Source organism: Bufo gargarizans, chromosome 2 (genome assembly GCF_014858855.1).
Source record: "Bufo gargarizans isolate SCDJY-AF-19 chromosome 2, ASM1485885v1, whole genome shotgun sequence".
In the NCBI taxonomy this organism is placed as follows: Eukaryota; Metazoa; Chordata; class Amphibia; order Anura; family Bufonidae; genus Bufo; species Bufo gargarizans.
The window spans coordinates 244,843,134-244,857,116 of NC_058081.1; positions in this window are offsets into that span (position 1 = coordinate 244,843,134).

Below are 13,983 nucleotides of genomic sequence, written 5' to 3' on the forward strand. Positions count from 1 at the left end.
CTGACAGCAGTGGTGGCGTAACATCTGACTGATAGCAGGGGTGGCGTAACATCTATGACTGACAGCAGTGGTGGTGTAACATCTGACTGACAGCAGTGGTGGCGTAACATCTATGACTGACAGCACTGGTGGTATAACATCTGACAGACAGCAGTGGTGGCGTAACATGTATGACTGACAGCAGTGGTGGCGTAACATCTGACTGATAGCAGTGGTGGCGTAACATCTGACTGATAGCAGTGGTGGCGTAACATCTGACTGATAGCAGTGGTGGCGTAACATGTATGACTGACAGCAGTGGTGGCGTAACATCTGACTGACAGCAGTGGTGGCGTAACATCTGACTGACAGCAGTGGTGGTGTAACATCTGACTGACAGCAGTGGTGGTGTAACATCTGACTGACAGCAGTGGTGGCGTAACATCTATGACTGACAGCACTGGTGGTATAACATCTGACTGATAGCAGGGGTGGCGTAACATCTGACTGACAGCAGTGGTGGCGTAACATGTATGACTGACAGCAGTGGTGGCGTAACATCTGACTGATAGCAGTGGTGGCGTAACATCTATGACTGACAGCAGTGGTGGCGTAACATCTGACTGACAGCAGTGGTGGCGTAACATGTATGACTGACAGCAGTGGTGGTGTAACATCTGACTGACAGCAGTGGTGGCGTAACATGTATGACTGACAGCAGTGGTGGCGTAACATCTGACTGACAGCAGTGGTGGCGTAACTTGTATGACTGACAGCAGTGGTGGCGTAACATCTGACTGACAGCAGTGGTGGCGTAACATCTGACTGATAGCAGTGGTGGCGTAACATCTATGACTGACAGCAGTGGTGGCGTAACATCTGACTGATAGCAGTGGTGGCGTAACATCTATGACTGACAGCAGTGGTGGCGTAACATCTGACTGACAGCAGTGGTGGCGTAACATCTGACTGACAGCAGTGGTGGCGTAACATCTGACTGATAGCAGTGGTGGCGTAACATCTATGACTGACAGCAGTGGTGGCGTAACATCTGACTGATAGCAGTGGTGGCGTAACATCTATGACTGACAGCAGTGGTGGCGTAACATCTGACTGACAGCAGTGGTGGCGTAACATCTGACTGACAGCAGTGGTGGCGTAACATCTGACTGACAGCAGTGGTGGCGTAATATCTGTGACTGATAGCAGTGGTGGTGACACATAAGGGAGGGGTTGGCTGCATTTGGGGGAGGGGGTGGTGGAGAGGCCAAATGAGGTATGCTGCGTTTGAAAGGGGACACATATGTTGGTTCCAGCATTTGGGGGAGGGGGGGGGGGGCAATTGTGTGTGTGTTCCTGCCATGGAGGGGGTGACATATTGGGGCAGGAGGTCCTGACTATGATGGGTGTGCAGGCTTTGAGGAGGGCATAGATGGTGGAGGGGATACATACAGATATACTGAGTGTGGCAGACATATTATTCCTAAGGGTGCAGAACTAGCTGCTCACATAACATTCATTTCTTATCTTTATATCCTACATTTTGCTCAGTGAAAATATATAAATTCAGTAAACCTTAACTTAATATAATAATACCTAATTCGCCCCAACAAATAGTTATTTCTTTCCTGAAGGGAGGGTGGGGAAAGAAATCGCTGGCCGTCCTCACTGTGGCAGGCAGACTGGAGAAAGCGCAGGGTGCAGCAGCGATCGGCAATCCTCTGCGCTTCCTACAAGACTGACTGAGGGAAAGAGCTAACATCGGACGTCACTGGGCTCGGCGCATGCCCAGTGACGAAGATGAAGCTGCCGCCCTCAGTCTCCTGATGATCGCACAGGCGCAGCCCTCAGTGGGTACTGCGCCTGTGCGAGACTTCGTTCGGCGTGAGGGAGGGGGAGGAGAGGGAGGGGAGGCTGTGGCAGGCTGGGGGCGGCGGTTAGGAAGTAAAGGAAGGCGGGCTGGGCACTGAAAAAGGGGCGGTACTGGGCTCTCTCAGAAGAAAAAAACGCCCCTCTGGGCACCTTCAGGACGCATTTCCTTATTGATCAAACTCGTTTTTTGAAGTAACTGCTGGACGGATTTCAAGATAGAACAGCACAGCCTAATCCAGGTAAGCTGTGCTGCATGGCTGCTTTTAAATCGTTTTTTGCCTTAGGGGAGGTGACAGAATCCCTTTAAGTTTCTGAATGCCACTGTGCCAAAGTTCTCTAAGAAAGGTTCTCCTCAAATAGCAAACCACTTAGAACTGTATGAGTCCACTATGGATTCTTTAAAGTTGTACTCTGATGTTGACAGGATCAGATTCCTACCATGGGCATTTGATGATTGTTACCGTCATTATTTTATTTCCTTTAGGGATAGAGGAATTCAAAATTGGCAAGATGTTTTGCATGAAATTAAACTAGAATTCGGACCTTACCAAACCATTACTGCTGCAAAACGTGAGATATATAAGCTTACATGTAGGCCCAATCAGGGTCCCCCTCTCTGTCCTTAAAAATGCCTATGGGTTAGCATATAGGTCCTCAAATTGGGAATCTGAAGAGTTTAAGCAGCTGTTCTATGATGCAATGCCAACTCAAATCAAACTTAGCCTAGCTAGAGATCTTGATATTGAAGCTCCCTTGGATAGGTTGGTGACGACTGCCACCACACTGTATAATATCAGCGAGTGCCATGCTACAGGTGAAAGGAGGTTCGAAAAGTCCCCAGAGCAAAATGTAGATGAAGCTAAGGTAAACCCTAGCTTGGGATTTGAAACGCAGCCACGTAAATACCCTCAATCTACAGGACCTGTCCAACAAACCCAGCGACAACAGGTAGGACCCAAACAGATAAAACCCAAAAACCTCAATGGGTCAGAGGGAGATAATTCTGGTGCTGAAAGGTCTAACTACGGTCCCTATTACAATAGGGGTCCCAGGGATATAGGCCCTTTAACAATAGGAGTTCCCAGGGATACAGGAACTGGAACAACAGGCCCAGACAACAAAGGGAAGATAGGCAGGAACCCCTTAAATTCACCTAGGAGTAGGTCACCCACCAATAACCAGACCGCCCCACAAAATCAAAATGTGCGCAAACCAAACAGGTTTGATCAACTGGCTGAACAAATGACCCAGCTGTATGACATTGTAAGTAAGTTGTCCCAGGGGTCCCAAGGAAAACAGCCTGAACCTTTTTTAGGGGCAACTCCAGGTCCCAGCTCAGCCCCATAAAGCAAATAGGGCAGGGTCAGAGCTCAGGCCAACGCAAGGTTATCAAGATGGTTAAAAAATAATCTAAATTGATTTCTAATCATATTTTGCCTTGCAGTGCTCCTGACCCTAAAGTTGGGGCCAGGGAGGAGGTGTCTAATATGTTATCTATTTTGCAGACTAATCTTGTCGATCCATACAATCCTGTGTCTTCTCCAACAAGTGATCCTATCGTATCAGCGTCAGGCTGTGAACCGTCTGTAAACTGTGACTTAGTCCAGCTTTCCCCTAAGGTAGGGGCTACCACTCCTGTTCCCTGCAGCAGGAATGTGAAGGATTCACCAGAGGTCGCAACGCTGCAGATAGGTCATCTCTCAGAAAACAGGAAAAGAACACTCACCCTAATTTCCTATGTGATTTGTTTCAGGTCAAAGGCCGATATTTCGTGGACTCTTATCTTCAAGATGAGCATATCAGGCAGATCAGGGGTTTAATTGATACAGGATCACAGGCAACTATCTTATCACATAGTTATTTCCAACAGGTTCTGGATATAACAGCAAATAGACCGAGATTGAAATCGTTTGATGGCTCCCTGATAAGTGTAGGTGTAGACACTTTGTAGGTAAAAGGTACATCATAGTTGACATTCAAAATTGTCAAGAAGACAATTAAACACCCCACACCGATTGTGGACCTTCAATATGATCATCTGATCATAGGAATTGACCTTCTGAAAAGGTTGAGTTCCATAATAGACTTAATTAATGAAGCAGTTTGGACTCAGATAAAGTCACCCATTGCCTATGATTATTCTTGCAATGCACAAGCCCAACGTAGTTGTCATGTGATTGAAGAGAGGCCTAACTCTGTTGAAGTTCATTTTAGGAACAGTCAAACGCCAGATGTCACTATCCTGAAAAATGGTAAGCCAGAGGAAGCTGTCAACGGTGCCGCTCATATCATTACCATCCAGAAGGACAGAATCGAGAAGATAACCCTGGATGAGGATGTATTGATTATTTCCCTTGAAGGGGGAAGTCACAAAGTCGTGGACCTGGCCAAGTATACTCAATCCCTGGTACGGATTGAAAAGGTCAATGACAATTTATTGATTCCCATACAGGTGAACAGTATAGCCCGGGTGAAATATGCCAAGTTGAATCTGAAACCCGAAGCCAGCTACATAAGCTTAGGACTCTTAAAACAGGTCACCAATCCTAAAATGATAAAAAAAAATCTTCTCCACAGGAACAATGGGTTCATGATCTGGATGGAGATTCCCAGAGTCATAATGTGGTTGCAAAATGTATTTTGTCTATCTCCATAGTAAATAAGACTACAGAACATGTTTTCATCGTATTAAATGAACCACGACATCAGATGTATATGGGTAATGACCTTCTGCACCGATTTTCCATGCAGATTGATCTGGTAAATAATACCCTCTGGTCCAGATTACCGGGAGACCCAGAGGGATTCCAGGATGTGAAGCAAGCCTTGAGATGGGGACAACCCTATGCCGTGAGTATCAAGGTTGCTGAGGAGGTTAAAATCCCTGAAGGATGTAAATAGCAAGTAGTGGAACAATGTTTTTCTTCAACATCTGAGGGATTATTCAATATCCACTCTGTTTACCTTTTCAGTTCTGAAGAAGGTACATGCCACATCGAAGAGTCATCATTGGTTTTCAACCAGGAGATCGATGAAAAGGAGTACGAGTCATACCAACAAGTAAAGGATAAGGTACGCTACACCCAAAATGATTTAACCAGTGAGCTTGAAGAAACTTACGAGTTGTCAGCCTGAAATCTTTCCAGAATTTCAGGAACGGGTAGAAGAGCAAATATCTATAGCTAACACGTGCTCCAATGAGTCAGAGCGTCAACAGCTACAGGAGCTCTTCACAGAATTCCAGGACATGTTTGCCAAGGATTCTTATGATTGTGGGGAAACAGACCTGCATGTCACAAGAATCCAGACAGATCCTGATGCACCCCCTGTCTTTGTCAAACAATACCGACTTCCACTGGCTGCTTACGAGTCCCTATCGGAAATCGTCAAAAACCTGGAGAGAAGGGGCATCATCCGTCCGATACATCGCTCATTCAACCATCCTATACTTGGAGTCCTCAAACCCAACGGTCAATTTCATCTGTGCTCGGACCTAAGAGAATTAAACATGTCCGGATGGCCCATGCCATACATTGTTGGCGCAAATTCAAGGATCCAAAATTTTCACCGCCATTGACTGTGCACAAGGATATTGGACGATTAAAGTGGACGAAAGGGATCAGTAGAAACTGGCCTTTACATTTGGAAAGACAGAATATGCATGGACCCGCCTACCCTTCGAGTACATAAATGCGGGCTATGAATTTGCTGTGTTCATGCATAAGGCAATGCCTGATGCCACTGAACGAGGTACCTTATCCTATGTGGATGACATCATAGTCAAAAGCACGACTTTTGAGGAACACATTGTAGAACTGAGGTATGTACTAACCCAACTGAGAAAAGCTGGTGTGAAACTTTCTTTGCAGAAGGCTCAATGGTGTCGTGCCAAGGTTAATTTCTTAGGTCACAAAATCACTGCTAATGGAATCAACCTGCAGAAGAAGAAGGTGGAAGCAGTGATCAACACCAAGTCACCTACAAATCTCAAGGAGTTGAGATCTTTATTGGGCATGATGAACTATTCCCGTAAGTTTATAGATAATTATGCCTAAATTACAAAACCTCTTTTGCAGTTGCTGAAGAAAGGAGTGAAATGGGAGTGGAGTGAGTGTCATGAGCAAGCTGTGAATGATCTCAAGGCCAAGCATATTCAGAGGGTGGAAAACCTTTCTTCGTGGAAACAGGTTTCACTGACAAAAGCATGAGTGCAGTCCTTTTCCAGAAAAAGGAAAACCTGAACAAGATCATCGCCTATGCCAGCAAATCCTTATCAGTTGAGGTAAAATTCAACAGTTGTGAGAAAGCATTACTGTCAACAGTGTGGGCTTTGCAATATTTCAGGCGCTTTATTCAAGGTGAAAATATCATTGTAGAAACTGCACATCGACCTCTGCAATATTTGCAAAGTGACAGGATCAAGGATGGAAATCTGTCAAACAGCAGGATAACCGCCTGGACGATGTCCTTAATGGGATGGCCATTGGAGATCAGGTATAAACAAAATAATAAGAACCCAGTTGCTCAAGGATTAGCTGAACTGCATGATTGTTCCAATACGGAACAGGGAGGTAAGTCAACAGAAAATGATTTCTTGGAGGAACAATCATCATCCCCATATAAATTTTATGAAGAGTAGTACTGCAAATCATTACCATATGTATATGTGGACGGCTGTTCTTTCCATACAGATGTAGGAAATGAGCGTACACTGGTTGCAGGTGTCGGAATTGTATGGAATAATATATTCCCGGACATATCCGTCGGATATAAAACTGGCCCCAAAAGTAGCTAAGTTGCAGAACTCACCGCTGTGTACAAAGCCGTACAAATGGCTATTGAATATGATATTAAAGAGTTTTCCATAATCACAGATTCTGATTATATTCGTAATAGCTTTGTGGGTATTTCCCCGGATGGAAAAGATCCAACATGATGAGAAGCAATAACAAGCCAGTCAAGCATGGTAAGATGTTTTGTAAAGTCGATGAAATAGTTATTACCCACAGTCTTACCATTTACTGGAAGAAGGTAAAGGGTCATTCAAAGTATCCAGGTATGGACAAGGAAGGAAATTATATAGCAGACTCCCTCGCTAAACAAGCAGCCATCAATGGAGAAGTTTTGGATGATCTCATGGGAATTGTCCAAGTGGATGCAACAACAAGTAGGCCCAAAAAGGAACTGAAGCCAAAGTGTTGCAATGGAGTCAAGATTCCACTAGTGAGGATCTCATCGCGAGCCAAAAGGGAGATCCGATTATTGGTACTTTTTATAAACACATTGAAGATCCACAGAATTGTCCCATAAATACGGAAGATTGCGATGGCAAAGAGGAGTTACGGATTTTGATGAAGGTTAAGTTCCAATTTTCGTTACAGGATGGATTGTTGATTAGGACCTCGAATAATGGTATCACACAATGGGTAGTACCCACAACATACCGAGATTTGATGCTACAACACGCCCATGATGCCCCGACAGCTGGTCACTGAGGTGAGAAGTTGACGTATGAATTGTTATGGGGCTACACTTATTGGCCACATATGTTGCAAGATGTTTGCACGTATTGTCAAGGATGTCTAATCTGCCCTCAATTTCAGCCACAGACACCGACTCATCGAGCGCCGCTGATGAAAAGGGGGATGTCCATGCCATGGTCAGACATCCAAATTGACTTCATCAGACCAGTAACAACCTCATCAAAAGGCAACAGACACATGTTAACTGTGACTTGCTGTCACTGATAATGTTGCAGATAGCTGGAAGTTAAGAATAAAAGTCCGACTGGCTTGATCCCAAACTAAGGAGCATATAGGTGACCCCTATAAAACCCCTAGAGTTCTCCCTGACCGCTAAGCACATACAAGGGTCTCTAAGGTAGACAATTGTATGCCCACGTACCTAAGACTGTATGACACCTGAAAACCCTATAATAGTGAGGGGACACGACCACCGGCTCCCTGCACTTAATACGGAGGGAGTCAGGGTCACCTAGAATCAAGCCAGCAAGGAAACGCAATACATGAAAGGACTTATCTGAACAAACAGCAGCAGCAGCCTCCAGCAGTGAACACTAAATCCAGGAAGTAATATAAACCGCAAAGTGAGGCAGTATGGGAGGGAATATAAAGGAATAGGATTAGTCTAAATAGGTGACACCTGGGAGAAGGAAAAGATATGAGAAAGTGAAACCAAAACAAAGAACATTATGCAAGAGGTAGAGAAGGACGTCTGCCAGACCTTCTGACAATACTGCCGGTGACATCAGGGCCCCCTCAACAGTATTATACAATGACATTATATACAGTTACATGACATACAGTAAATATATGTAGGAAACGGCCTCGTCTGAGAGAGCGATCTTGAGTAGTCACAGGAGTGGGGATTGTGAAGAAATTGCTGGGTGGGGAGATCCAGTTCAAAAATTTGCTTGGCGGTCTAGTCATTTCTAGTTGCTGCCTGTAATTCATAACTGAGGATCACAGGTTTTAGATATATGACTGGCCAAGTTGTGTCTAAGTGTGAAGGGTCTTATAAAGGGGTTTTCTGAGTTTTTATACTGATGACTTTTTCTCAGGATAGGTCATAAGTATTTGATCGATGGGGTCTGACACCCGGGACTCCCGCTGATCAGCTGTTTGAGAAGGCACCGGTGCTCCTGTGAACGATGAGGCCTTCTCCGTGCTTACCAAGTACAGTGGTGTACATTGTATAGCAGCTGTGCTTGGTATCATGCTCAGCCCCATTGAAGTGAATATAGCACAGCAGCTGTTAAGGAAAACCCCTTAAACAGTAATCCCACCACTACAGTAAAGTTTAAATAGCTTAAGTAGCAGGATAGCTTCCTGACTCCGATGCTCAGCTTCTTGTCTCTTTCATACTTTCTATAGATCATCCAGAGATTGGTGAGTCTCTGTAGCTTTAGTCTAATCTTCTGAGGAATGGAATACATGGAGTTGCTTCCTCACTTTGTTAACTACATGCTAGAACTCTCTAGACTTAGCCAGGGTCAGATCCAGGATCCACATCCATGCTTCCTGTAGGGGCTGTCCAGAGTTGATTAACTCCATCACTTCCATCCATAATCATAGAGTGTATATAGAGCATAACATGACAATAAATAACATGAAAAGCATTGAGCAGCAAACAATTTGCAAGTACCCCCTGCTCTGGTGTACTGCACTGACAAGAGAGGGAATGGAGTCCCCCCTCCTGTTTACAGCAACCAGCTCCAGTCCTCGCTTCTCTCCTCAGCAGTCAGCTCCAGTTCCCTGGGCACCCCCATTTTCAGTAATCGGTGCCCCCTCCCCAGCTACCATTGTTGGTCCTCTGCCCCCCTTCTCCCCAGCTGCTATATCCTGTCCTCTGGAACTCCCAACTGCTAGTGAAAGAAAACCGAGAGCTTGGTCCACAGGTATAGAGGGTACACAATACCACATAGACACAGACAACAGTTCTTTCCCAGCAGCTAAGGCTACTTTCACATTGGCGTTTTGGTTTCCGTTTGTGAGATCCATTCAGGGCTCTCACAAGCGGTCCAAAACGGATCAGTTTTGCCCTAATGCATTCTGAATGGATTAGCATCCGCCTCCGTTCCGTCTCCATTCTGCTTTGGAGGCGGACACCAAAACGCTGCTTGCACAATCTGGCACAATAGAAAACGGATCCGTCCTTCATTGACTTTCAATGGTGAACAAGACGAATCCGTATTGGTTATGTTACAGATAATACAAATGGATCCGTTCTGAACGGATGCAGACGGTTCTATTATCTGAACGGATCCGTCTGAGCAGATCCATGACGGATCGGCACCAGACGCAAGTGTGAAAGTAGCCTTAGTTTACTGAACAATGTAGTGAACAAAAAGCTGATAATATATATAACAGATTGGTACACAGAGAATAAACCAACAGTAAATGTAACACTGTCTAACAATAAACCGGTAAATGTGACGTTTTCCCCAAAGTCCATTAAGTAGCCTAACTGCACTTGTATGTTCCTGGGCGAGTTTCTCGTTGGGGGCGAACCCTAAGTATTGCGCAATACTATTTGTAATTCACAGGGAAATGATGTATGTCTCTTGTAACTTTAATCCTTACTCCAGCTTCCAGCATATAACACCCTATGAGCAGCCAGAGAGATAGGAAGGTATGAGTCCCTTAAGGCTATGCATTAGCTTGCAGCCCGTACACTGCAATGTAACTGTACTTGGAGCATTATTGTATGTCCAAATGCCACTTCAACAGTCTGGTGCATTGTGACGCGGCAAAGCCGCACTTACAGTTCCTTGAGCAGGTTCTTGGTGCTTTTTCTTATTTCCTGGTCCACTCCAGAACTGGATCCTACAGACACGACACTCCTGGGGTCGTCGCTGCAAATCTCCTCTTCGTGCTGTCGCCAGTCTCCACCATGAGCCGGTCCATTCCCTTCCAGATTGAGCACAGATAAATCCTTCTGGTTTCCAGCAGCACCAAGCACAGTCTCCGTTTGCTCCCTTTCTGCTTCTAGAGGAACCTCCTCCCCTTACACAGGGAGAGTATGATGCAATAAGTCATTTGCTAAGTGCAGTGTCAAACCTGCATATTCAGTTTGCTATCACACTTGTAAGGGTCCAAAACAGCCCATAAATGAGCTATTTTCAAACTTTGCAAACTAAATAGTTTATTAGTATTCCTCTGATAGGCAGCTCCAATGTAAACTTTTATCATTGTATATTTTGCTGCCATCTACTGACCAGTGAGTGAGATGTTGCAGTAATTATACAATTTACAACATAGCAGAGTAAGGCCTCATGCACACAACCGTTGTTGTGTTCCGTTCTGCAAAATGGGGTTCTGTTGTTCCGTGATCCGTTTCTGTTTTTGTTTCCGTGTGTCTTCCTTTATTTTTGGAGGATCTCCAGACATGAAGGAAAGTAAAAAAAAAGTCTAAGTCAAGTTTGCCATGCAAATGATAGGAAAAAAACGCGGACGCGGATGACAATCTTGTGTGCCTCAGCATTTTTTTACGGACCCATTGACTTGAACGGGTCCGCGAACCGTCTTCCGTGAAAAAAATAGGACAGGCTATATTTTTTTGATGGACTGGATCCACGGATCACGGACGCGGATAGTGCATTAGCCGAGTTTTCAACGGACCCATTGAAAGTCAATGGGTCCACAGAAAATCACGAAAAACGGAACAACGGACACGGAATGAAACAACGGTCGTGTGCATGAGGCTTATACATTTAAGGTCCCTTGCCCCACATCCTTACACTAGCTCCTATCCTACTGATGATCTGGGATGGGACTAGGGGATAATGGCTTCTTCTTCTTCTTCAGGCTGTCTGCATATCAGAGATCCCTGTCAGCTGCAACAACATCTACAGGAAAGATAAGTAAACATGTGTAAATATTGGCCCACATTTATCATACTAGTATACTAGATTTTTTTAAATCTATACCAGTTCCTTGCTGCCATAATATGCATGGACCTGCTGGGCTGCGCCACAATTTTTGGAGGCATGCACCTCTTAATAATTGTGGGCCACCTCCCATTAGTAAAGCCTCATGCACACGGCCGCCGCACGGATGTTGCCCGTGCATTGGAGACCACAATTTGCCATTCAACTTGAATGGGTCCGTGATCCGTCCGCACTGAAAAAAAATAGAACAAGTTCTATGCAGAGGCACAGCAGAAACACCACGGAAGCACTCCGTAGTGCTTCCGTGGGGTTCTGTGCCTCAGTTCCGCACAGCAGCTCTGGATTGCGGACCCATTCAAGTAAATGGGTCCGTATCCATGATGCGGGAGCACACAGCCGGTGCCCGCATATTGTGGACCCGCTGTTTGCGGGCCGCAATACAGCAACGGCCGGGCGACGGCCTTGTGCATGAGGCCTAAGGCTGGTTTCACACGGGCGTTGCGGGAAAAGGTGCGGGTGCGTTGCGTGAACATGCGCGACTTTTCTGCGCGAGTGCAAAAGATTGTAATGCGTTTTGCACGCACGTGAGAAAAATCGGCATGTTTGGTACCCAAACCCGAACTTCTTCACAGAAGTTCAGGTTTGGGATCGGTGTTCTGTAGATTGTATTATTTTCCCCTATAACATGGTTATAAGGGAAAATAATAGCATTCTGAATACAGAATGCATAGTACAATAGCGCTGGAGGGGTTAAAAAAAAAATATTAAAAAAAATTAACCTTAATCCACTTGCTCGCGTAGCCGGCATCTCTCCTGTCTCTTTCTTTGCTGATTGCAGTCTAAGGACCTGTGGTGAAGTCACTCGATCATCACATGGTCCGTCACATGATCTTTTACCATGGTGATGGATCATGTGATGGATCATTTGATGACCGGAGTGACGTCACCACAGGTCCTTTGACTGCAATCAGCAAAGAAAGAGACAGAAGAGATGCCGGCTACGCGAGCAAGGGGATAAAGGTGAGTTAAATGTTTTAAAAAAATTTTAACCCCTCCAGCGCTATTGTACTATGCATTCTGTATTCAGAATGCTATTATTTTCCCTTATAACCATGTTATAAGGGAAAATAATAAAATGATCGGGTCTCCATCCCGATCGTCTCCTAGCAACCGTGCGTGAAAATCGCACCGCATCCGCACTTGCTTGCGGATGCTTGCGATTTTCACGCAGCCCCATTCACTTCTATGGGGCCTGCGTTGCGTGGATTATCGCACCGCAACGCACAATATAGAACATACTGCGATTTTCACGCAACGCATAAGTGATGTGTGAAAATCACCGCTCGTGTGCACAGCCCCATAGAAGTGAATGGGTCCAGATTCAGTGCGGCTGCAATGCGTTCACATCACGCATTGCACCCGCGCGGAATACTCGCCCGTGTGAAAGGGACCTAAGGCAGAGATTAAGACTGGTGCACTAATCACCAGTCTTAATAAGGCTTTGGCTACACAACTGTTGCGCAACCAAGGATTGCAGTATGGCAGTGCAGCCATACAAATAAATAGGGTTTCAGCACGATTTGTAAATTGTTGCGACCCAACAATTTTGAAAAAAATTCAGCAAGGTTTGAATTCTCGCTATTCTGCGATCACGATCGCTATATAGTCCAAACCTAAATGTTCCTCATAGTAAATATGCTCATGTGACGTGTATACTCGCATGTATTGCTGAAGAGAAAGTACAGTAATAAAATCTTTGGGCTATATTGAACAACTTTCATAAAATCCAGCAAGAACAACAAATGCAGTATTATTGCTTATGCTGGACTGTACTGCAAAGCATGAGCTGATTTTAGACTGTTGTATTCTTTTGTGTAATATTGAGGTGTGTATGATGAGGTTCTGCAGCATCGGAGGTGTGTTTTATGAGGTTCTGCAGCAGCTGAAGTGTGTATTAAGATGCTCTGCAGCAGCTGAGGTGTGTATTATGATGCTCTACAGCAGCTGAGGTGTGTATTATGATGCTCTACAGCAGCTGATTTGTGTATTATGAGGTTTTGCAGCAGCTGAGGTGTGTATTATGAGGTTCTGCAGCAGAGGTGTGTATTATGATGCTCTGCAGCAACTGAGGTGTGTTTTATGAGGTCCTGCAGCAGCTGAGTTGTGTATTATGAGGTTCTGCAGCAGCTGAGGTGTGTATTATGAGGTTCTGCAGCAGCTGAGGTGTGTATTATGATGCTCTGCAGCAGCTGAGGTGTGTACTATGATGCTCTGCAGCAGCTGAGGTGTGTAGTATGTTGCTCTGCAGCAGCTGAGGTGTGTATAATGAGGTTCTGCAGCAGCTGAGGTGTGTATTATGATGCTCTGCAGCAGCTGAGGTGTGTGTTATGATGCTCTCCAGCAGCTAAGGTGTGTATCATGAGTTTAACAACCGTTGTTGTTTTGCGGTCCGTTTTTCACTGATCCGTTGCTCTGTATCTGGGGTTTTTATTTCTCTGATTTAAGTCCTCTTCCGTTCCGTTATTGCGCAAAACATATCTGTATGGTTTATGTATTTGATCAGTTTTTTGCAGATCAGAAACAGTAACTTATTAATCACCAAATACATGAGCAATATGGGCTGGGCATCGCATTTCTACAGCATGGATCCGCAAAATACGGATGACATACGGATGTGTTCCGTATTTTTTGGTGGACCCATTGACTTGAATGGGGCCTCGGAC